The sequence below is a fragment of the Hypanus sabinus genome, chromosome 28, assembly GCF_030144855.1.
Source record: "Hypanus sabinus isolate sHypSab1 chromosome 28, sHypSab1.hap1, whole genome shotgun sequence".
Classification (NCBI taxonomy): Eukaryota; Metazoa; Chordata; class Chondrichthyes; order Myliobatiformes; family Dasyatidae; genus Hypanus; species Hypanus sabinus.
In genome coordinates, this window is record NC_082733.1 from 20,725,533 (window position 1) to 20,751,022 (window position 25,490).

General features: G+C 38.7%; 1 long non-coding RNA gene across 1 annotated transcript in view; it reads right to left on the minus strand.

Moving 5' to 3' along the window:
- Window positions 1–25,249, minus strand: part of LOC132382475 (uncharacterized) — a 41,417-nt gene extending 16,168 nt beyond the window's left edge. Inside the window, exons 1-2 of the long non-coding RNA XR_009508344.1 lie at window positions 25,197–25,249; window positions 24,807–24,911 (exon numbers count right to left, since the gene is read on the minus strand). This is a non-coding gene — a long non-coding RNA (uncharacterized LOC132382475). The remainder of the gene's footprint in view (window positions 1–24,806; window positions 24,912–25,196) is intronic.
- Between the last annotated feature and the right edge of the window lie 241 nt (window positions 25,250–25,490).

Sequence of the window (25,490 nt, forward strand, 5' to 3'; positions counted from 1 at the left end):
AATCCACTATATTTTCATTGGAAATTCTTATTCTGCATTTCAGTTTGTAAGTTAGCAAATGTTTTTGGAATCATTTACTTGAGCCCATTCTAAATTTAAAATATAGACCTGACAATGCAGTGTGTTGGGCCAAACACACTACCACAAGAAATCCTTCTGCATATACTGGAACTGGGGAGGCATTGTTGCACAGCTCCAGTAACCCGGATTTAATCTGGAATTTGGGTGCCGACTTGAGGAGTCCACATATGCTCCCTGCGATGTTATGACTTTCCCTAGGTGCTCTGGTTTCTACCCACATCCCAAAGAAATGCCTGTTATATAGGTGAGTGGGTTCATGAATATATGAGAAAAAGAATGGGTTTCTGACAAGAATGTGTGGGGAATAGATTTGACGAGTGCCACAAGATCTGACTTAGGCTCAGTCTGGCTGCATATGGTGGCCCCAGTGAGGATAGGGAAGCTTCCTATGTCACCTCCTAGCATTTATCTAATTGACAACAGCCATTCTTGATGGGATATGATAAGCTACAGAAGTTGGATCTCCATTAGTCAGCTTAGTTTGACCAAATCATTCCATCGCAGATGTTATTTTAATATATAGGAAAAAGGCAAAAAAGTTCTAAGTTCAAAGTAAATTTTATTATCACAGTACATCTATGTCATCATATATAAGCCTGAGATTTTTTTGTGGGCATACTCAACAAATCTATTGATAACTTAAAAAGACGAAACAAACTGCTTCATAGAGCTAGCAGTGAAGTTGACATATAACAAAGTTACTGATGCAAAGTTTCATTGAGCTATTTTCACTTATTTACTTGTGTAATGCAACACCTCTGTTATGTTTTCAAAAGCTTGTGTTCCTTTAACAACAGTTTTCCTCTCCAGTGCAACAGAGCTTTTCCTATCGACTGTTGTATTTAATGCTCACGTCTGCTTTATGCCATAATAGATATGATCCATAACAGGCACAACCCTCTACTCAGGGTGTTAATACTCCCTGGTATATCTTACAATTAGCATTTGATTAAGCCCCGTCCATAGTCCTTTCAGCCTTTTATGTTAGGTCAAATTGCCTGTGATGGAGTAAAGCACACAGGCACCCCAGTAATGAACTGGCTAGTAAACCGTTTCAAGTGAAAAGAGAACCATTTTATCACCCTAATGAAAACCAGTTGGCAATCCTTTACTCCTTTTTAATCACTTATCAGTACAGCTGCTCAAGCATAAGCCTTCAGCCTTAACCATTTAATAGTTATACCCATTAACATTGGAGGTGTACAAATGGCTTGCTGGTCTGCCAAGTACTCAGCCTAAAATGCCACAGACCATTTATGCCCTCTGATGCCTTCATGTAAATCAAACATGGATGATGTCCTGCCTATGCATGATGTCATTTCTTAACAGTGGAGAGTTCTGGTCAGAGAGCTATATCTAACTGTCCCGGTTATATTCTCTGTGCTTCACGTTCCTGTCCTGCGTGTGTAGACACAGGAATTCTTGTTCTACTTTGGGGAAATGTTTGTTTAACATCTTACAGGAAGCAAAGTCTGTTTAAATGACCAGGAGAAAAAACCTCTGTGGTTGTACTAATCTGATTTTTAAAAAGTACAATGCGCTGGAAAATTGAGATTACCATCAATATACATCAAGAGAAATGTAACAGCAGAGAAGGGAGTGGGTAACCTTGTTCTGCCAATAGCAAATTCCTCTCTCTTGACAAGGAGGCTGTGGTTTCAAGGAACTAAGAGATCTGTCACGTTGATCCACTGAGCTAATTTGGATGAGCTTTACCAGTTCCCAACTGAACATCGAGATGTAAGATCAAAAAAAATGAGGTACTTCATCGAAAAACCATAGGCAGGTACAGAACAAGAAAAGGTTAATTGGCTCATTAAACATTTTCCTTCTAGAGAATGAATACAGTTTGGATCCTGTCTGAACTATTTGATCTCCAAAGTCAAGAAACTAACTACAGGTAAAATTTCTGAGATAATGAAGTTAGGTGAAATGTTTCAAGGTTATCAATCGAAACTGCAAGATAGCAATCTGTCATATTTATTCAGCTATGAACAATTATGTTTTGCAAAGTACAAATTTCATTGTGTTTTTTGATCATTGTGTTTGAACATAAACATATGACCTTTGCTTTCCCTTAATCAAATATCAATCCAGATCCTTTCTGAAGGAATTAACCAGCAAAGGTATTGTTACCCCTGATGAGGTTGAATTCATGTATCTACCAATCTACTTCAAAATGACAATATTTATTATGTTTCCATGATCCAGGGGCAGTCTTGAGCATGCTATAGATCATGAGTTCCCAACCTAGGGTTCACAGACCACTCAGCTAATGGTAGGGGACCCTGGAATAAAAAAAGGTCAGGAAAATCTGCTGTGGGCTATCTGGGTGAGGTAGCCAGAAGTATTTCATCCATTTTTAGATACACAAGGTCATGGGAGTGCATCAAAGTTTTCCAAACATGCAATCCATGTGACTTGCTGAGAGGATCGCGAGGCCTTCCTGCCATCCATCGGGGACATTTATCAGGGGTGCTGCGTATGCAGGGGCTTTTGTATTAATAAGGATACCACCCATCCATTCCTTTTGATGTTCTACCACCAGGCACAAAAATGATCACGGTAGGAAGCAGTTTCTTCCCTCAGGCCAACAGGCTTCTGAACTGCCTGCCGCATCGCATTCGAAGTGTCACTGGTTATTCTATTCTGTACATTACACTATTGAATTTATACACTTCCGTTTGTTATTTCATCTGTAGATTTTATCCTTTCTTTCATAAGTTATCGTGTGGTATGTGCTTTACGCTCGGTTCAGTAAAAAATTATGTCACTTGGCAGTATACATGTATATAGTTAAATGACAATAAACTTGACTTGACTTGGTGTTCTTCACTGGGACTGTCAAACCATGCATCTGTCTCTTGCTTAATGGAGAGAAATATCTTGCTCTGAAAATTAGGAAGGTGAACATAAATGGTAGGATCTTCAAGTTATGATCCCTTGAACTGCCTTCGACTATTTGAGAAAAAATGGTCTGCTTCTTTGCTCAAAATTGGGTATGATACACTCACTACACTCATTAGTAAATTCAACATGTGACTATAAAAATGATCAATTCTTTATCTAATGAATCAATAGAATATAGAATTCTTTACCAAATGGTGCAGTTGAGGTGAGTAACATAGGTAACAGGGAAACTTCATAAATAGATATGAGAAAAATGAATGTGGTGATTGCATTAGATATAATAGGGTTGAAGGAGGCTTGGGGACTGCTGCATTACTGACATATACTGTATCATTTGAGTATTGGTTTGAAGTCTACCATCAATCTGTCACATACAACTTCTACCAATATGACTCACATATAAGAAATACTTCAGGGCAGTTTACATGCAAAAGTGCACATTGATCAGGAATGCATGAGAAGGATATGAAAGTAATGCATTGAGTGTGGGGTGGGGGGGGGGGTGTTGTCTGTTAAGGAAGTCAGGAAATCAAAAGGAAAGTGAGAAAGCTGAGAAAATGGTTCTGAGGAAATTCCCAAGGACAGTCTAGAGCAGGTTTGATGGGTAAAAATCCACCTTCTATGATGCTGCAAACACAGGAGGCAATTGAAGACTATTTCGTTAAAGTTAACAAAAGTAAACGCAGTATGAAGAACAGTTGTTTTTGTGGTAGCAGAAGACCCATATGTATGGATGCTAAGAGGAAAATCAAACAAATTATTTAATTTAAACAGAACAAATACTTTAACTGAAATGACTCTGTTGTGTATTTAATATTTCAATAATATTTTAAGTGATCATATATATATTTATGAACTTTAGTTTGTTATTACCTGTATAACTATATATTTTATAGTTTAATTAAGCATTCTTGTTCATCTAAATAACTAATTACAGGTAATATGTAAAAATACATTAATTACCTGTCATCCCACTACCACGTGATACATGCGCACATCAACAAAAATAACTCGAACTACACCCATATTCCCAGTCACCCGTGTCTCCTTTGAATGTCTTGAAGTTAGAAACATAACACCCTCTATTATCCTGGCTGGTCCAGGACAATGGATGTAGAAAGGAAGCAAGGAAAATAGCAAGGAAATTTTGCTATTGATCAGGAATGCATGAGAAGGACATGAAAGCAAAGAAATGGGTGGCAGCTGTCTGTTAAGAAAGTCCTCCTTCAATCGCATCTCTGTGTTTGCAGCATCATAGGTTTGGTGGATAAAAGACCGTCTTCTATTTTGAACTGTTCAATGGAATTCCCTCTTAAAATCATTTTCTCAGCTTCCTCGCTTTCCTAACAGTTCCACTGTTATCTATTTCTGTGAAGCCAATCTTAATAAACGTATGGTTCAAATGTAAGTTCTCTCTAATCAGTAAGTTACCTCACCATTTCTAAACAATACCATCAATTAGTAATATCAATGCAAATGAATTTTAATTGTTGTTTGATCTGCACAGCATGTTCTTCAGATCTGAGACCAAATCCTTCATATAGAACACCTGAACATGCTGTTATTTATGCCTGGCTGAAGAACATTGTGGTTCAAGGTCAGTGACTGCAAACACTCTAGGACACCATACACTGTTAGTCCTTCTCAAGGGGGCAGCTCACTGCAATTAGTCCTCGAGATAGTTATTCTCAGATTTATTGCATGACTGCTGGGAGAGTTTGTTGCTGACACAGTTTAAACTGAGGCCTTCCTGGTGTAGGCTAAAGAGCTTCACCTCAAGTCATTAATAAATTCCTCAGAATGTAAATGATTAAAGGTAAATTTCTATGTATAAAAGTGGAACAGAATTGGTTCAAAATACCAAGCAAGATCAGGAATACTTGCAAGGAAAGAATAATCTTTGTGAATATTTGTCTGCTGTATTGATGCCAACATGTGAGTTTGATCTAATTTGCGTAGTTTTGGCAACATCCTTAACTAATTCAGTGTTTTACACATACCTCTGTGACTGAGTTTGAACATATTCCAGTACAGAGCAAAAACATTAGTCTTTTCGATAACTCAGAAAATAAAAAGAAATAAAACACTGTCTCTGATCATACTGAACATTTCTCCGAAGGGAGGGCCAAAGCTCAGGTAATTGGTCCTCACATGTTTTCCACCTGTTTAGAGCAGCAGAAAAAAATCTTCACTATTTCTGCAATGCTGGGTGATGACTGCAGTTGGAATGCCCTTGTCTTTCCCCCAGTCATAAACATGCAGTTCTATTTTTGAGGCTAAATATTCAGTGCAGCCTATCAGTTGCTTTTAAAATCTACTTTCCCTTTAAATAAAGCTTAATTGATCTGTATCAGATGTGTTAACTCAGGGGAACACAGCATGCTGCATGAGAACTCAAGCAATCTAATTGCTGCTTATCAATTATTAGACAGCAAGATGTAGTTTCTAGTGTTACAAACTGAATGTGCATGTGTACAATAATTGATCTGAACAACGTTTTCAAAATTTTGTTTCTGTAATTCAGTTTATGATGATTTCCTTTTATTTCATTACTCATACAAAGGCTAAGATCTGCAAATTGTACTGCATCTTCACACTATATGTAACAGTTAATTTTTAACGAGGCCTATTTATCTATTGGTTATTCTGCTAAATATTAATATCTGTTTTCTGACTGATGGCTGTTATGTACCAGCCTGGAATCCCATAAAAGTCAACATTTTTATCAATGTCCTTTTGCTATTTGAACTGCCAATCTGTCAGAAAGTAGGAACTGCAAGGTACGGTGCCCTAGATGATACAAAAAGGGTCTTGGGTATTTCTGTATTGATTGATTACTCAGTCTGCTCCTTTCAGTGATAGATCATTTATAGAGATCTCAAGTAGAAGTGAGATGCCTTGACTTAGTTAGATCTTTTGGTGTCCTAGAAAAGACAACTAGACTCAATTACAATGTCAGTGCATCCACTGATCGTCAAGTACAACAAAACTCCTGTGATAAATAACTGCTGGTCTCACAGAGAGACACGCACATAGAAAGCCAAAGGTTGTTATAGACGAATGTAGGAGACCAATTTTCTTTCATTTGGAGCATCTGTCAAAAACTGTAAATAGCAATATGATCTATTTTTGGTGCTCTACCTCTTACCCTTTCTCCCTTTTCTCTGTATTTTTCTCAGGTATATTCAATTTTTTGTTGTATTCTTTGCCAAAATTCCTGTGAGGTTTTAAAAATTATTACTGATATTTCATATCAAGTATTAACAAGTGTTTTAAAAATCTCGTTTTCTTTTTTCCCCATCTTCTGGTTTTTAAGACTTCAGCTTTACACATACAGACACTTTGTTGTTCACTAACCAGCATAACAGTCTCAAATATTAATGCTGAGTTAGGTCCCATTTATCACAACTGCATAACATGTACGTAGATCAAAGAATTTTTTTATTCAAATGATTATGCAGTGTACAGCATACCTATTTTAATATAGTTAATTAAATTAAAATATGATATATTTTAATAATAATATTCCAAATTTAGTTTCTTATCAAAGTAACACCTTGAAAGTAATCTCTATGGACATTATAATGATGTGTTCTCAAATTTGGACAAAAATATAAAATAATTTACAAATAAAAGAATGAAAGTCATCTTGCAAAACAAAAGAACTTTTACTTCCCCTCCTGATCTCCCAACCCCCATGCCTACCCCACCACCAAACACAATCATTTCTCTGAATAGCCTTGAGCTGGAAAACATCACGAGGAGGTCAAAGCACAGAAAGAACAGGCCTGTGACAGTTTCATTTGTTACTAGAAACACGTGACCCGACAGACACCAATCCTCTGCTGTGAGTGGAGTCCAGACAGTGACATCTGGAAGGAAGAGACATTTGCAACAAGATACTAATGTGAATTGTTTAGCAAAGACAAACTAGCAGAGCAAAGACTTAATGAAAAATGCTCCTTTGGGTTAAAGATGAAAACAAACACGTTGTATTCTTTTCATTTAACTGTCCTCCTGCAGTTTGTAATGACTTAATTTTGACATCTGGCAGATAGATGTTGGTTTAGAAATGGACATATTCTAGAAAAGATATGACCAACTGATATTTTATAAATATGTATGGCCTACATACATTGATAGTGATTTAATTCCTCAGCACTTATCTTCTTTTGTTAATGTCCAATGATTATATTGTACTAAGAGCTCCTGTGATATACTAACATCTGTAATAACATACCAATATTCTAAATATAGCTACATGTAATATATTGCCTTAAATTTGACTGATAAATGCAAATGACAATATTATGAAACATGTTCAGTTTAGGAGTCACTATAAATATGAGATAATAAATAACAGTGTGCTACAAAGCAGTAATAGATTGTGGGATTCCCGTAATATAAATCACAAGTGCGAAGCCTAAGCAGTTTATCATGTCATCTCAACTCTGCTTTGAAATAAATCCCCACATTTATTCTTCATGATACACACAATAAGAAATAATTTGAAGACATTTTAGATGCAGTTTGGATGAAGAGACATTTATTGAAGATATGCAGTAATAATTTGTGGAAAACAACCTGTTGATCTTCCTTCTGCACAGGCAGCATGCATTTGCAAATCTCATACCTCAGGCCTCACCCGGAGTTCCTACCTTCTACATCACCTCACCCACAAGGATAATGGACTCCGTGCAGAAGAATGAGGTGGAGATGGGGCAGAGGTAGAGAAGTGGAGCAGAAGTGGAGCTTGTCTGGTTGCCTGTCACAGAGCCTTTGGGTTGTTTCTGGAGATGAACAGTCAAATGATCCATAGCCCAAAAGTCATTATATCGCTTAATGCTGACAAAATCTTTTTTTGAAAGACTCTCTTCACTTTATTGTGAGACTCCCTCTGATCTGGTTCGGAGAGGGTTTGGCGCATATTCCACCACTGCTAACTGCTTGACCTTCTTGTGTCTGTGGGCTTCTGCAAGGTATGGCGATTGAGGCAGGAAGTTTGGGAGCATTCCAATGCATCTTATTTGCATTCCCATGCTGGACCTCTGATCTGCCCTGGGGTGATCCTGCTGGAATGTAAACAGGGGCTAGAAGGATGACTACTTGGTACAATAGGAGTGTGCCCCCTTTTCCTGACCCCAATACTGAGGAAATAGGCATTTCTACAGGGGCAAAGGTCAGAGGAATCAGATCCTGTATGTTGTGCTGACTCAGGCTGTGATGATAGCATACAAAATCATTCAGAGTGCAGTTAAATGATTTATTTTTAATTCAATAGATGCAACAAAGTAAAAATATAAAGTGTACATGTTGTAATGCGATTGCATTGCAAAGGAGACCTATAGGGCAGGAATCCATTGCATTTATTTCAACTCTGTCAGAGCTGTATTTCGTGATGCGTTTATCCCATCCTCTCCATCTGTCAGTGTGCTGTCGATGAAGGCCTGAATGCTGATTAATGTGGTGAATACAAACCGTTTTTATTCCATTCAAGACAGCTCAGATGTCCCTCTGTGTGATACTTCAATCCTCCATGACCCAACGGGTCAAGCACTGAAAGATATAGATTCTGCTGGGTGTTCAGCAGTGGCTCAGTGGATCTGCATTCCTGGAAAAAGGTCTGGCATGGTGAAGCAGCTGGAGGAAGACATCCTGTGTTTTCTCAGAGAGTCTCATTTGCATTTTAGAAGATTTCTCCAATCACTTGGTAAAGAAGTGCACATATAAGTGTGGATTCTTAAAAAGGCACATTGCCTACTCACTGAGAAGAGCGAGGCCTTGTTTCATTTAGAGTAATTGAATCTAGAGTATTATACCAAAGCAGACCTTTTGGCCCAGCATTTCCATGCTGACTAAGATGCCCATCTGAGAGTCCCATTTTCCTGCATTCCTATAAACTTTTCCCATCCATGTAATCATATAACAATTACAGCGCAGAAACAGGCCATCTCGGCCCTTCTAGTCTATGCTGAAAGCTTACTCTCACCTAGTCCCACCAACCTGCACTCAGCCCATAACCCTCCATTCCTTTCCTGTCCTTATACCTATCCAATTTTTTAAAAAATGACAAAATCGAACCTGCCTCTACCACTTCTACTGGAAGCTCATTCCACACAGCTACCACTCTCTGAGTAATAAGTTCCACCTCGTGTTACCCCTAAACTACCCCTAAAGCCTATACACAACAACTCTATCTATCCCCCTCATAATTTTAAATACCTCTATCAAGTCCCCCCTCAACCTTCTATGCTCCAAAGAATAAAGACCTTTCTCTTTAAATTAGGTGCTGAAATCCAGGTAACATTCTAGTAAATCTCCTCTGTACTCTCCCTATTATGATGACATCTTTCCTATAATTCGGTGACCAGAACTGTACACAATACTCCAAATTTGGCCTCACCAATGCCTTGTACAATTTTAACATTACATCCCAACTCCTATACTCAATGCTCTGATTTTTAAAGGCCAGCATCCCAAAAGCTTTCTTCACCACCCTATCCACATGAGATTCCACCTGCAGGGAACTATGCATCATTATTCCTAGATCACTCTGTTCTACTGCATTCCTCAATGCCCTACCATTTACAATGTATGTCCTATTTTGATTATTCCTACCAAAATGTAGCACCTCACACTTATCGGCATTAAACTCCATCTGCCATCTTTCAGCCCACTCTTCTAACCGGCCTAAATCTCTGTGTAAGATTTGAAAACCTACTTCATTATCCACAACGCCACCTATCTTAGTATCATCTGCATACTTACTAATCCAATTTACCACCCCATCATCCAGATCATTAATGTATACAACAAACAACATTGGACCCAGTTCAGATTTCTGAGGCACACCACTAGTCACCAGCCTTAAACCTGACAAATAGTTACCCACCACTACTTTCTGGCATTTCCCACCCAGCCACTGTTGAATTCATTTCACTACTTCAATATTAATACCTAACAATTGAACCTTCCTAACTAACCTTCCGTGAGGAACCTTGTCAAAGGCCTTACTGAAGTCCAGATAGACAGCATCCACTGCCTTACCCTCGTCAACTTTCCTAGTAACCTCTTCAAAAAACTCAATAAGATTTGTCAAACATGACCTTCCACGCACAAATCCATGTTGACAGTTCCTAATCTGACCCTGTCTATCCAGATAATTATATATATCATCTCTAAGAATACTTTCCATTAATTTACCCACCACTGACGTCAAATTTACAGGCCAATAATTGCTAGGTTTACTCTTAGAACCCTTTTTAAACAATGGAACCACTTGAGCAATATGCCAATCCTCCAGCACCATCCCCGTTTCTAATGACATTTAAAATATTTCTGTCAGAGCCCCTGCTATTTCTACACTAACTTCCCTCAAGGTCTTAGGGGATATCCTTTCAGGACCCGGAGAATTATCCACTTTTATATTCTTTAAAAGCTCCAGGACTTCCTTTTCTTTAATTATTATAGTTTCCATAACTACCCTACTTGTTTCCCTTACCTTACACAATTCAATATCCTGCTTCCTAGTGAATACCGATGAAAAGAAATTGTTCAAAATCTCCCCCATCTCTTTTGGCTCCACACATAGCTGTCCACTCTGATTCTCTAAGGGACCAATTTTATCCCTCACTATCCTTGTGCTATTAATATAACTGTAGAAACCCTTTGGATTTATTTTCATCTTTCTTGCCAAAGCAAACTCATATCTTCTTTTAGCTTTTCTAATTTCTTTCTTAAAGTTTTTTTTACATTCTTTATATTCCTTGAGCACCTCACTTACTCCATGCTGCCTATATTTATTGTAGATCTCGCTCTTTTTCCGAACCAAGTTTCCAATATCCCTTGAAAACCATGGCTCACTCAAACTTTTAACTTTTCCTTTCAACCTAACAGGGACACAAAGATTCTGTACCCTCAAATTTTCACCTTAAAATGACCTCTGTTTCTCTATTACATCCTTCCCTTAAAACAAATTGTCCCAATCCTTCTAAATCCTTTCGCACCTCCGCAAAGTTAGCCTTTCTCCAATCAAAAATCTCAACCCTGGGTCCAGTCCTATCCTTCTCCATAATTATATTGAAACTAATAGTATTGTGATCACTGGACCTGAAGTGCTCCCCAACACATACCTGACATATTTCATTTCCTAACAGAAGATCCAACACTGCCCCTTCTCTAGTCGGTACCTCTATGTATTGCTGCAAATAACTATCCTGCACACATTTTGCAAACTCCAAACCATCCAGCCCTTTTACAGAATGGGCTTCCCAGTCTGTGTGGAAAATTAAAATCTCCCACAATCACAACTTTGTGCTTACTACAAATATCTGCTATCTCCTTACAAATTTGCTCCTCCAATTCTTGCTCCCCATTACATGGTCTATAATACACCAATATAAGTGTACTACACCTTTCCCATTCCTCAATTCCAGCCAAATAGTCTCCCTAGATGAGCCCTCTAATCTATCCTGCCAAAGCACTGCTGTAATATTTTCTTGGTCAAGCAATGCAACACCTCCCCAATGAAATCCATGAATATTTAGTTGCCAATCACACCCCTCCTGCAACCATGTTTCACTAATAGCTACAACATCATATTTCCAGGTATCAATCCATGCCCTAAGCTCATTCACCTTTCTTAGAATGCTCCTAGCATTAGAATAGATGCATTTAAGAAACTCTCCACCTCGTCTTCTCTGTTTATCCCTAATGGTGCAAACAACTTTATTATCTTTTTCTTCCTTCTTCCCTACATCTTTGGTCCGAGTGCTCCCCTTCTCTATCACCTGGCTATCCTCCCTCACACACTATCTACTAGCTTTCTCTATTTGTGAACTAACCTCCTCTCCCCTAGTCTCTTCAAATTGATTCCCACCCCCTAACCATTCTAGTTTAAAGTCTCCCCAGTTGCCTTAGCAAATCTCCCCACCAGGATATTGGTCCCCCTAAGATTCAAGTGTAACCCATCCTTTTTGTACAGGCCACACCTGCCCCAAAATAGGTCTCAATGATCCAGAAACTTGAATCCCTGCCCCCTGCTCCAATCCCTCAGCCATGCATTTATCCTCCACCTCATCCCATTCCTACCCTCACTGTCACATGGCAAAGGCAGTAATCCCAAGATTACTACCTTTGTGGTCCTTCTTCTCAACTTCCTTCCTAACTCTCTATATTCTCCTTTCAGGATCTCTTTCCTTTTCCTACCTATGTCATTAGTACCTATATGTACCACGACCTCTGGCTCCTCACCCTCCCACTTCAGGATATCTTGGACGCGATCGGACCCTGGCACCAGGGAGGCAAACTACCATCCAGGTCTCCTAATTGTGTCCACAGAATCACCTATCTGACTCCCTAACTCTCAAGACCCCTATTACTACTGCCTTCCCCTTCCTTTCCCTATCCTTCGGAGCTACAGGGCTGGAATCTGTGCTGGAGGCATGGCCACTGTTGCTTCCCCCAGGTAGGCTGTTCCCCCCAACAGTACTCAAACAGGAGTACTTATTGTCAAGGGGTACAGTCACGGAGGTACTCTCCAGTACTTGACTCTTTCCCTTCCCTCTCCTAATCGTGACCCACTTGTCTGCCTCCCATGGTCCCGGTGAGACCATCTGCCTGTAACTCCTCTCTATCAACTCCTCACTCTCCCTGACCAGACAAAGGTCATCGAGCTGCAGCTCCAGTTCCCTAACACGGTCCCTTAGGAGCTGCAGCTCGGTGCACCTGGTGCAGATGTGGATGTCCGGGAGGCTAGGAGTCTCCGGGACCTTCCACGTCCGACATCAAGAACAACAAACTGCCCTCACACTCATACTTCCCCTTTCCTCAAATAACAGAAAAAACTGAAACCTAAACCTACCTTACCTCGCCGGTTTCCTCCTCAGCCTGTTGTGCCAAAGCCCTTAAGCCTTCACTCTGCTCCCGGCTCACTCCACTGCCCGCAAAACGATGCTGCCCACTGTATAAGGCTGTGTTCCTTTTAAATCTTCCACGCTTCACTGCCCGATGTCACACGCCTGTGCAGTCCCACCACTCTTAACTCTGATGAGATGAAGAAAAACTCAAAATGGCTCCCACCGCTCTCCCGCTCTGATCCTCCTAATTCCTCTTCCAAATGAAACCCGATTCAGGATTTCTGCTCTTTTTAAATCTTCCCTGCTTCACTGAGTTTATATAGTAAATAGTAATAGTAATAGTAATAGTTTAGTTGCTGTATATTTCAGAACCGAAAGGAAGACTGTATTTATGTAACTTTGTTACGACATTAAAAGGATTTGGAGCCATTAACAAATTCTAATCAATTAATTTTTGGCACCTATGATGGGCAAGGGTGCACAGTTTCAAAGATTCAAAGCACATTTATTATCAAAGAATGCATAATTTATACACCTTGAAATTTATCTGCTTAAGGGGAGCCACAGAGTGAAAACTCAAATAACCCAATTTAAAAAAAAACAAAAACTACTGCGCAGAGAACAAGAGGGAGAAAATAAAAACACATTGTGCAAACAACTGAAGCATGCCAACAACATCCTGAACTAGACTGAGTCAAAGACCCACTCCCAGAGCAGCAGGAATGGACCCAAGCCAAGCCTTGGTCCCCAGTTTTCACACCAGTGGGACAGAAATGCACAGCAGCCAGATCAGGTTACAAGCTCAGCACCATGGAGGAAAGAATGAGCATTTATGGAAGAGCGAGCGAAACCAGCCCAACCCTTGGGCTTCCGGTCTATCTGTGCCATTATAATGCACAGTTTTTTTTTTAACAACTATACTTCATATACTTGAGTCGTGGCATAGTGGTTAAAGAGCAGTACTTGAACCATATAGTAAGAGCAAGTCAGTCCTTCTGCTCCTCTGAAATTTCCAGTATTTTCAAGGAAGGAATGCAACAGACATCCATTTAAATGCAGTACTGAATGTTATTATTGAGGTCAAAGAAGGAGAACAGAAGAAGGCAACCTGCTAAAACTGCGAAAAGGATCTACAAGGCATTATAGACTTAATCTTAATGGAAGTTGGAATGAGTTCATGACTGGAGAGAAGAGAGGGTAAGTGAAATAAAAGGAGAGACGCTTTGTTCAATTTGATGGACCTGATTGATTTTAAGTGCCAGAGTTCATTTACATGATGTTTATTTGGTTCCTGCTTGAGTGTGAATTAACATCTTTTCCTCTCATCAGGAAGCTCTAAAAAAAATTTAATAAAACTTACATTGTTTTGTTATTTCTGGCGGGGGTTTGACCCATGGAAACTCCTACTAATTTCTCCCTTAGGCTCTGGGCTTACATTGCATATGGACAGGGCTGAAAGGAGCACATTTATAAAAAGGTCCTTGCCTGCCCTGAACAGGTGCTCACGCTGTTTACAATTTAAAATTGCAGTCAGCTAGATCGATTTCAGGACTCAGTTCAGAAATGCTTCACTCCTCCAAGTATGTTTTTCCCCTTCCCTCCTACTAAACATGCTCCAATTTATCTATACCTGCGACAGTAAACCTTAACAGAAAGCAAAACAACCCACGTTTGTAGTCTCATTGTCAAGGATTCTTGGAGGTAATGTTAACCTATTCTGCCCAGCAGGGAACAAACAAGACTGGATCAGCCATCTGTTATACATTCATTCTATTTCACTTTCCATTGACACCATGGATGAGTTGAGTTAATGTCAGTAACCCTGGTACTTGACTTACATTCCTAGGGTTAGAGGCAGGATGACTTCACTTCTAGCAGCTCATTGGTGTTGCTTGTTCCTTTTGTACCTTGAAGATCACTTAGAATTTTCAAGGATTAAAGTCATTTGACCCCTGTGATTCTGTTTTACATTCCAATTGGTTACTTGGAGTCTGTTTGATTCATGAAATATTCCATATTTTTTTACTCTTTTTTTCACTCAACTTTTTCACTAGGCTGTATGCTGTATACTCCACTCCAGAGGTTTGTAGAAGCTCGATCATTCTAGGTAGTTAAGTAAGATCATACAGTGTTTTGAAATACTGGTGAACTTAGGTCTATGAGAAACTGTTGTAGAAGGGTTGATGGCTGAGGCAGAGAAGCCATGATGACATGAAATGGCTGAGTATGTTTTAGAGGCCAGTGACCTAATGCTGTTCCACTTAAGTGACTTGACTATATGATCAAAGTTGAAAAGTTGATGCTTTGATGAAGAGCTGACTCAAAGAGTGAAGTGGCCTAATTCTGCTCCAGTGCCTTATGGTCATTATGGTCTTCAGTGTAGAATTGAGGTAATGTTTAAATGCTAGAGATGCTATTTTGGGCCCAAAGTTTAGGGGAACGGGAAATGATCTTGTTGAAACTTACTTAGAGTGCTTTACAAAGCAGGTACAGGATCAATATTTCCTCAAGCTCATGAGCCTGCAACTAGGATTCAACATCTCAGAATAGGGGGTAGGGTATTCAGGTCAAAGATGTGGAGAAATTTCTTCTCCTGGCAATAGCAAATTTCTGAAATCTCTAACCAAGAAGACACTGGAATCTATCTCTGTTCAAGAAACACATTGATAGATTTTGATCTGAAAAGAATCAAAAGGGACGTATTCATACAGGGAAGTGACACGAAAGCGAAAGATAAGCCGTGATTTTATTAAATGGCAAAGCAGATATGAAGGGCTTCTATTTCTTATGTTTTGTGTATAAGTTGGATATCCATTGGACTCAATAGCACTATCTGAAGAATGAAGGGTATTACTCTGGGTGTTCTGGCCATGAATTTATCCATTAATGAAATCGTCTAAAATAGATTGTTCAATGTTTTTTTTATTATTACTACTAATGAAATTTCCCAAGATATAATTAACTGCTCTGTTTGCCCACATTACAAAGTGATCACACTTGAATTGCAATTAATTTGTTATGTACTTTGTGAAGTGAAAGTTTTTATATAAATCCAAGTTTCTCCTTTGTAAAAAAAGGAATCTGAACTATATTTTTGTTTCACTGACTCTAACTGTCTCTGACAAATGAATTTAAAGCATTAACCCTTGGAGACAAATGCATTTGAGGTGACAGGCAATTCTGGAATTTGACCTTATGACCTTCAGGTTGGTAATTAAGTGCTCAGTCGGATCAAAAGTTCCCTTTGTGAATCAGTGGTGATTTTAGAAAAATTACTTATATTAGTTTATATTGAACTCTAGATTTCACCACATGGAGCAGAGCATTCCCAAATGAATACTGAACACTATCTTTTCTGGAATACCCAGAGATGGCCATTTAATATTGGCTTTACCAGCAAAAGGCCTTGTTCAAGTAAAAAATAAAGAGTAAAAAAAAACGCTTCAGAATCAAATGAGTGGTGTGAAACTTAGATCATCAAGTGATGCATTAATTTTTCAGAGGGGGAGGGGGAATTTAGATTTTGCTCTTGTAAGGGATATGAGTAGTAAAAACATAGCCCTCTGAAATATTGCCTGGTATGGCATTGCAGGTAAAAAACACTTGTGTTGTTTTTCAGTCTATTTTTATTGAACCTTTGCTCTAGGACTTTACATAATCCTCACCAGCAAAAGGTAACCTCTGAGTACTTGGCCAAACCATGGCCTCATAGTCAAGTGTGAACTTTAGCTCCAGGTACAGTAGAAGAGTGGATGATAAACTGTTCAAAGGAATTAGGTGGATGATCAAATATGTGCATCAACTCAATGATACCTAGTTTTATGCAGGTTAAACTCAGAACATTCAAATATTTTTGTTATTTTGTTTTTTTTTAAGTTGAAAACACTGCATAGTTGGTTAATTCACCAGAATATTTAATGTATTCTGGTCACAACTTAAATGATAGGATAACAAGTGTGATATTTTCACAGTTTAAAGATTTCAATAAGTACAAGGTCTATATAAACAAGACGATGATGACTTTTGCACGGGCTTTAGTTGGAGGCTGTGGTTAGTTCTTGGGACAATACTGGATAAGGGATTGGAACATTTCATTCTTTGTTCACTGATAAAGTGGTCCCAATTTCATTTGTGACATTAGTACATCAGGTACAGATAAACAGCTTACATCTGTGACTCTACATTGGCAATGTGATTTTTTCCCTTCTGATACATCTGAGTGTTAGAATCATAGAGCCACAGAACAGTACAGCACAGGAACATCCAGTCCATGCTAAATGATTTAAACTGGCTAGTCCCATCGACCTCCACTGGGATGATGGGTCTACACAGAATATGTTCTAGAACCTATTCATGAAATACATTTATCCATTAAAAGAGCAGGAAGAAGGATTTGGGGTTGGATCACATATTTCCTGAGTCTCCTCCCTTCAAAGGACACATTCTTTGCCCAAGTCCTTGATTTAAAAATTAGAACTAAGTAGGTGGTGACGGAAGAAAGAGAGCAGCATTTCCATATTATGCTAACAAAGCATTTATTTTCCCCCAATTGTTGAACTCAGAACACAAAGAATTCAATAAAACATGGTCAATAGGCGCTTTAGGTGATATCTGCTGATTTCTATAACTATATGCTTACATACTGGGGCTCAGTGCCAATTAAAATAGAAACACAGAAAGCACGTACCTGGTACTGAACCTGTGTTTCTCCATTTGGAGAATATATTGTGTCCTTAAAAAATTAGGATAATGGTAGTAAATGCATGAATGTGCTTTTTGTTGGACTATGGTTCTGTTCACATTCATCAACAGGAGCACTGCATACCCCGCAGGAGGCCACGGTAATCTCTGTCATTCAGTCAGTGACAATGAACCTGGGAGAACAGCAAACACAGGCGCAAAGGTTCATAGACAGTGGAACCGCAGGCTCACAGAGAGAGGCAAGCTGGGTTCAATCGAGACATCAGGTGCTGTCTGTGTATGGATTTCATACTCTCCCTATGACTGTTTAGATTTCCTTTGGGTACTCCAGCTTCCTCCAAGTACTCCTGTTTGCTCCCAAAACTGCGTGGATGAGTACATTAATTGGCCACAGTAAATTGCCCTGACTGTGTGGTAGCATCTAGTGGAGTTGTTGAGAATGTGGGAAAAAATGAACAATGGGATTAATGTAGGATTAGTGTAAATGGATATTTGATCTTTGGTGCGAACTCGGTTGGCTGGCCGATTCATTCTCACTGAGGTAGAGAATCAAAAAGCTTTTGGGAGGGAATTCCAGATCTTTGAGCCTTGACAGCAAAGTGTTTGAGCACTAGTGATGGAGCACTAAAACCCAGGAAATGCATTGAGGCCAGAATTAAAAGTGCACAGAGCTAAAGTTTACAGGCATTGGGAATGTCAGACCATGGAATTTGGAGTGAATTTGGAGAAATTTAAAATGGTTGCTTATCTGGAAACCAGACAGACATTTCTCAAAATTGCTCCCACTCTAGTCCCCTGCAGCTTCGCTTTGGAATGTGGCAGAAGCCGACTTCACTTCTGACACATTTACGGCATGCAGGCAGAAGTGGTTCCACAGAAATGCCTGGCCGTGGGGTTGTATTTCAGTAAGTCAGAAGCCTAGCAGACCAAAGATAAAGTTCAGAACAAGTCATGTTTGCAATGATCCATTTAATCTTTCACAGGCAACCAATGCAAACAGGGGCAAGCAATTAAGGAAGAACCTTGAACATCATTTAAAAAACACAGGTTTAGTGATTACACAATGGCCGTTTTCTTCTATGACTAGTTTACTTTGTAGATAAGTTTCATTTAATCCGAATCATGTCAGGGTTATCAGCACCTTTAGGAGGAAAGAACATTTAAACTGATCAAGGAATTGTGTGGCTTATTTGTAAAATAAAGGTCATATTGTATGACTGAAGAGTAGGGAAATATTTGACTCAGTTGGATAAATCTTGAATGTTTATTATAGGGAAGAGCATTGAACTGGACCTTAACCTTTGTGACACAAAATGGATCAATTAAGTTTTTTTTGTTTGCCTGAAAATCAATTGTCACTTTTCCTGTCCAGCATTTTTTAAAAGTTATATTGGGAGGGGAGGCCAATGAGTAATTGGCCTAAAATTCTCTATGTATACCTGTAGTTAAATAATATGAATTAACGAAGACAGATTTGGTAATACATTCCAAATCACATTAATGCAAATATGTAATTGTTGATTAGTCACTATTATAATGCAGGAAACACAGTCAGTCAAATTGCATGCAGCAAGTTCCCCAATAGTAGCAACGTGATAATAACTAGTTAATACTTCTTGAATGAGGTTGAGGCTATTTTTTTTTGCCATCAGAAACTAATCTTCAAATGTTCACTCTTGTCTTTCTGATTGTTCCTCATAGTTGAACTTAAAGAAATATCAAGGGTGAACGATGAAAATTGGTCATTTGACCCTTCAGGCCTGCTCCATTATTCAATATGATGATGCACTTCATACCCTGTTCTCCTTTTGTTCCATATTATTGAATCATTTTAATGTGCACAGTTCACATTTCAACACCCCACCCCACTAAAAGTGTTTTGTGTCATCTGCAAGCCAGAAGTCAGCACATTAGATCATTGTTAAATTAGGTTGGGCCAAGAGCAGTGTTGTAACTCCCTCACTAATCACTGCCTGCCCCCCATTAAATGACCTGTTTATTCCATCTTTCTATTACCTGTTTGTCAAAGAATTCTTAGTGCATGTCAGTATATTATCTTCAAACCTCCACTTACTATACTTTAACTTTGGATAATATCTGCCTATAAGGGATCTTCTGAAAGTCCAAATTTACTAATTAGTTACTGATTCTCCCTCATTTATTTTACTCAGGACATCAATAAAATGTTTCGGTGCATTTGTTAAGCTTGATTTTCTTCTCATTAAACCCATTCCAAATAATGCTTTATAGGTGTCTTGTTATTTTCATATTTTATTATAGATTCAGCCAGTTTTCCTACCACACATCAGGGTGAATCATGCTGGAATGGGAATTTCCACATAGTTCCCAGCATCTTACATTGAGAAATTCATGTCTTGCTCCTCTCCCAAAGAAGAAGACCTGATGAAACACAGCGGGCGCATCATTTCAAAGGAATGAATGGCTGTGAGGGAAAAGGGTGTGGTATAATGGTAATTTAGTTTTAGATTTAATTGAATTAATTTTAATAGACATAATTGCTTTGCAAAAGCTCTGTGCCTTGCTCAGTATGGGCCTCACTGATTAAGAACTGATTTACCTAAAGGCACATTCCAGGTAAGTGGAAGACAACTGGCTTGGACAAGGTCTGGAAAATAGTATAGCCACTATAATTATAGGACATAGAACAGTAATATTCAACACAAGAACAGATCCTTCACCCTGACCGTGATATTATCTAACTGATCCTATCTCCCTGAACATGTTCCATATTACTCTGTTCCTTGGCTGTTCATGTGTCCGTCTAAATGGCTGTTAATTTTTCAGGTCTTATATATCTTGCTCTCCTCCCATGACATTCAGTTCCAGCTACCTACCACTTTCACTCTCTCCCTTTAAACTTACCTCCTCTCATCTTAAACCTGTACTGTATTGTGCTTGTTCTTTCCACTCAGAGAAAAAGAATCTGACTATCTACCCTATCTGTGTCTCTCATAATTTAATATAGCCCCATTAGGTCACTCCTTAGTCTCTGACACTATTAAGAAAATAATCCCTGTTTGTCCAACTTCTAATTAGAGTTAAAATACTGTAATTCAAGCAACATCATGGTAAATTTGCTCTGCACCCTCACAAACTGTCTACAATGAGACCAACAGAAATGAACGCAATTTACTAAATGTCGACTAACAAGAATTTTAGGAAGATGTAACATAACTTGGGTGGTGGGGTGGAGGTACATCTCTACCAAAGGAGATGTGAGCTGCTCCTTCCCTCCACTAGCCTGCAGGTTACCCTTGGGCAAGGTGTAGCAGGTCACTTGAAGTCATGGGAGCAGGTGGTGGATGGCAATATCAGTAGCTGGAGCATATCGCAAGTCCTGGTTGTGCAACCACTGATGTCAGGCAGGCAATTTCCAAAAAGTATTAATGATGGCTGGGGTCACCCATCTTGTAAAGACACTGTCCAGCAGAAGGCAATGGCAAACCACTTTGGCAGAATTATTTGCCAAGAGCAGTCGTGGTTATGGGACCATGATCACCGACATCATACAACACGCTACGTAATGATAATGATGATGAACATAACTACCTTATTCTTGAACTTATTGCATCAACTAATAAAGGAATGCATGCATTACACCTTCTTTATCACCCTATCAACCTATGCAGTTACTTTCAGAGAGCTATGGACCCAAGATCTCTCTAAACATCAATGCTCCTAAGGGTCCTATGATTTAATGTCTCATTTCCTCTTGCATTTGACCTCCCAAAATGCATCACCTCAGACTCATGATTAAACTCCATCTGCCATTTCTCTGCCAAAATTTCCAGCTGATTTATATTCTGTTGAGTACTTTGACAACTTTCTCTGCTATCCAGAACTCTACCAATTTTCATGTCATCTGCAAAACTACTAATCAGACCACCTACATTTTCATCCAAATCACTTACAGTGCATATATTACAACTGCCGCACGGATCCTTGTGGAACACTATGGTCATAGACCTCCAGTAGGCTAAACACCTATTCCCTACTACATTCTATTGCATAGTTCCATAAGTGTAAGCCTAGATTTGTGCCTTTTGTTTTTCTTTTCAGTATTTATTTCACTGTCCACTATTACTATTATTAAATTGCTGGTATTATTCCTAGTATTAAAGACATTAGGCCATTTTTCCTGTTATGTGTTACTATTTTAATATTTTAATACTGACAATCCAAAGCAGCTGGTAGGCATTTTCCTTGTATGTAATTTGTGAAACATGAATTTAATAACATGAAGAGCAAAAAAGTGGCTAATTGTGACTTGTTTCCACACATCTCAATCACCTAAATTGGCACTTAACCAGGAACTCTGATCAAATTGCCTTAATTTCAGATGTGTAGTGAATCATGATTTTTAAAAATGTACAGTTCACAATGATTCCATAAGAAAAAAAATAGCCACTGTTTACAATCACTCTAAAAGATTACCTTACAAACGAAAGCCATTTTCTCCTCAGAGACTGCAACCCCAAAATGCACTCAATAAACACTCCTACAACTGATGAATGAGCTATTCTTAATAGGGAGATACTTGATACATAGAGGAGATGAAGGCATCTGTCAGCAATTTTTGGATTATGAATGAAACTGAAAAAAATACTCATGAAGTCCAGGAACCTGAATTTTGCACAGTAAGGCAGTAGAAAGATGGTACTCTTTCACTAAATGCTATTTGGTTTGCATAATGGGTCAACTTACTTACTGCCGTTCTGCTGCTGGCGTTTAGGACAGCAATGAAGGTCCTCCATCTCTGTCTGTCCATACCGTCACACATAGATACTGAAGAGTTCTTCATTGCTGTTCCCGTAACAGTTTTGTTTTACCACTCAGGGTTGTTAGCCCCGAGTTGAACCCACATACCTGGAGGACCCATGGACCACTCTTAGTCTAGTCTATACCCTTTGACCTGTTTGGCATGGATGACCCTACCAAGAGCCATAGCATAAAGCCTTGACTCCCTCCAACATAGCTCTCTGGGTCACTGAAGCACTCATGCCTTGAAACCCTACAACAAGTTTGTGGTCCTCTTGGAAGATTGGCTTAGCTGAAACCTTGAAACTTTTCTGGGGTTATGTTCAAAGACAATATGAGGCAACTTAGTGTCTGAACAGATTCAATATGCTTGATGATTCAACATTGTAATCACACCTGAACCCTTTTCTGATTCTGTTTTAATAATGCCAGCCTTTTCTACAAAATCTCTTTCCTGATGTATCAAGTGATGTTAGATTTTGCTAGTCCCAAAAGCTATCTCAATTTGGTGGCCTGTATCAATTTTTTGTATGATAAAGCTTTGGATAAATTCAGATATGGGTGTTATTTAGTCTAATTTCTCAATCTACCTTTGTTTAATGTTTGTAATACCTTCTTGTACCAATGTGCATTTCCTTACATTTATCCAGATTGATCTCCATCTGTCGTCCTTAACCTAAATGCTTAATTTGTCCAGATCTTTTTAGATAACATTAATTTCATTATATCAGATAACAGAGGAATCTGCTTTTAGTTTCTTAGCATTCAGTTTTGATACAAAATCTAGGGAGATCAATTAAGATAAAGTATTATTTTAAAAGGAGTTTATTTATTTGATTGATGTTAAATGTTGCAATCTCTTATTCCTTTGCCACCCTGGAGACAGTGGGCTCTGGCACCAATTCCCATTTATGATGTAATTTGAGTGTAATTTCCTGGTGTTACTGCCAGGGATTTTTCTACACATGGTCTGTACCCAGGCTGTCTCTGAGCAGCAGTTTTCGAGCATAAAACCCATGAACAAAAGATAATTCTGAAACAGCAATAAGGTTCCGGCTTTATAACACTTTTTCTCAATTAAAACACTTATAATTCTTAAAGGCAAGTTTTATTCCTGTAAATGCAAACAGATGTAAAAAGAATTCCTCTGTTCTGACAATAATGTGATCCCAGGATTGAAATAGTATATATTTATAGCTCTAATGCAGTCTTCATTAGTGTTACTATCTAGCGTTTTTTTACATTCACCTTTTTATTACTTTTTTCAGAATAATAATGAAAATATTTTGGTTTCTACCCAAACCGTTACTTGAAACAATGTGAGACTTGGCACAGGGCAGCAGCTGTGCCATCTTCATTTCACTGATAATTATTTCTATCTAAGCCTCAGAAGAGTGCTCCTTGCATTCAATGGTTATTGCACAGACCTTCATAAAACCCTGAGTTGACGGACTGTTTCCAGGGACCTGAGATCTTGCTGCAATTTTAAGGATTAATTTTCCTCAGAATTCAAAAATCTCATGTGGGCATGGTTTCTTAGTACAAGATCAGTATGACAGGGACAAAGGGGACAGTGATTACCTTCCAACAAGACTCGAATGAAACCAGGGTATGGACCCTGGGGAAAGGAATCAACCACCAAATGATTTTTCCTATTCTTCCAGTTCCTGAAGTTAAATATAACTAATGATTATCCTCCCAGCCACAATGACATGCATCTTTTCATCCATTGCCAACTTTTTACTTCAGTTTTATGCCACACACTCACTAACAATTTGATTAGGTACACTTGTACTCTTGCTCATTAATGCAATATCTAATTAGCCAATCATGTGACAGCAACTCAACTCATAAAGGCATTCGGGCATGGTCAAGAGGTTCAATTCTTTCTCAGTCCAAGCATCAAATTGAGGGTGAAATGTAGTCTCATTGACTTTGCAGAATGATTGTTGGTGCCATAAGGGGTGGTTTGAGTATCACAGAAACTGCTGATCTTTTGGGATTTTCACACACAACAGTTTCTAGAGTTTTCAGAGAATGATGTGTTATCCAAAAATAAAATTCAGTGAGTGGCAGTTCTGTGGGCAAAAACATATCATTAATGAAAAGGTTTAAGGAGTATGGTCAAATTGGTTCATGCTGACAGGAAGGTGACGGTAACTCAGATAACCTTGCATTACAACAGTGCTGAGCAGAACACATTGAACCTTGAAGTGAGTGGCTATAACAGCAGAGGACCACAAACATACACATATCGCTTCCAAGACAAACACCATTTTCACTTGGATCTATATTATTGTTTCTTTATCAAGGTCCCAGAACTTCCTACCACAAAAACATTTTTGGACTTCCATTACTACAAGGCCTTCAGCTGCAGAAAACAGAGAGCCACTATCCACCAAGATGGGAACTAATATATTGTGTACCTGTAAGATCCAGATCTGCCAAATAGATGAAAAGAAAGGGGTTGCAACTTACCTTCAGATTAGCATGATTTATAATGATCAACTATATGCTTCATTTCTTAAGAAACTGGCTAAACAAAATATACATTGGTGACATCAGGCAACAATAATGGAAGATCTGAGGAGAGAATAAATAAGAAGTAGAATTAGTGGGCTCTCTAAACAAGAGTAAAATTTTATATTAATCTTTACATACATACTCATATGATCCTCAGCCTCGAAATACACCAAGCTACAGCCACTTTACGGATTGCATAAAACAAAAATATAGTGGTATTCTGGGATCTAATTTTTAAGCTCGGGGGAAAGTAATTTTTGGAGTTCAAAAAGATTTATGACACTTTGGCAATAGCCCAGGAGAATGTTTTACTCAGATGTTTAAGACAGGACTAACTGTACTTACTGAATTCAGGGAAAATGTCAGAAACTGGTGCATTTGCAGTAAGTCAGGAAGTTTTCATTGTGAAAGAATCAGTAAATGGTTAAGTTCCAAATAATGACAGAAGCTTGCTAAGTAATTTCCATGATGTCAAAGGCACATTAATGATTAAATGTGCATTAGGACCTACTTGCACATTCTGTGCCTGTAATGCAGAGACTTAAGTTGGCAGGCTACACCTAGAATTGGCAAGCTTTCATAGACATGGAGATTCAAGGTGGTAGCGGAATGATGCACTCTTACAGACTTGGCAAAATG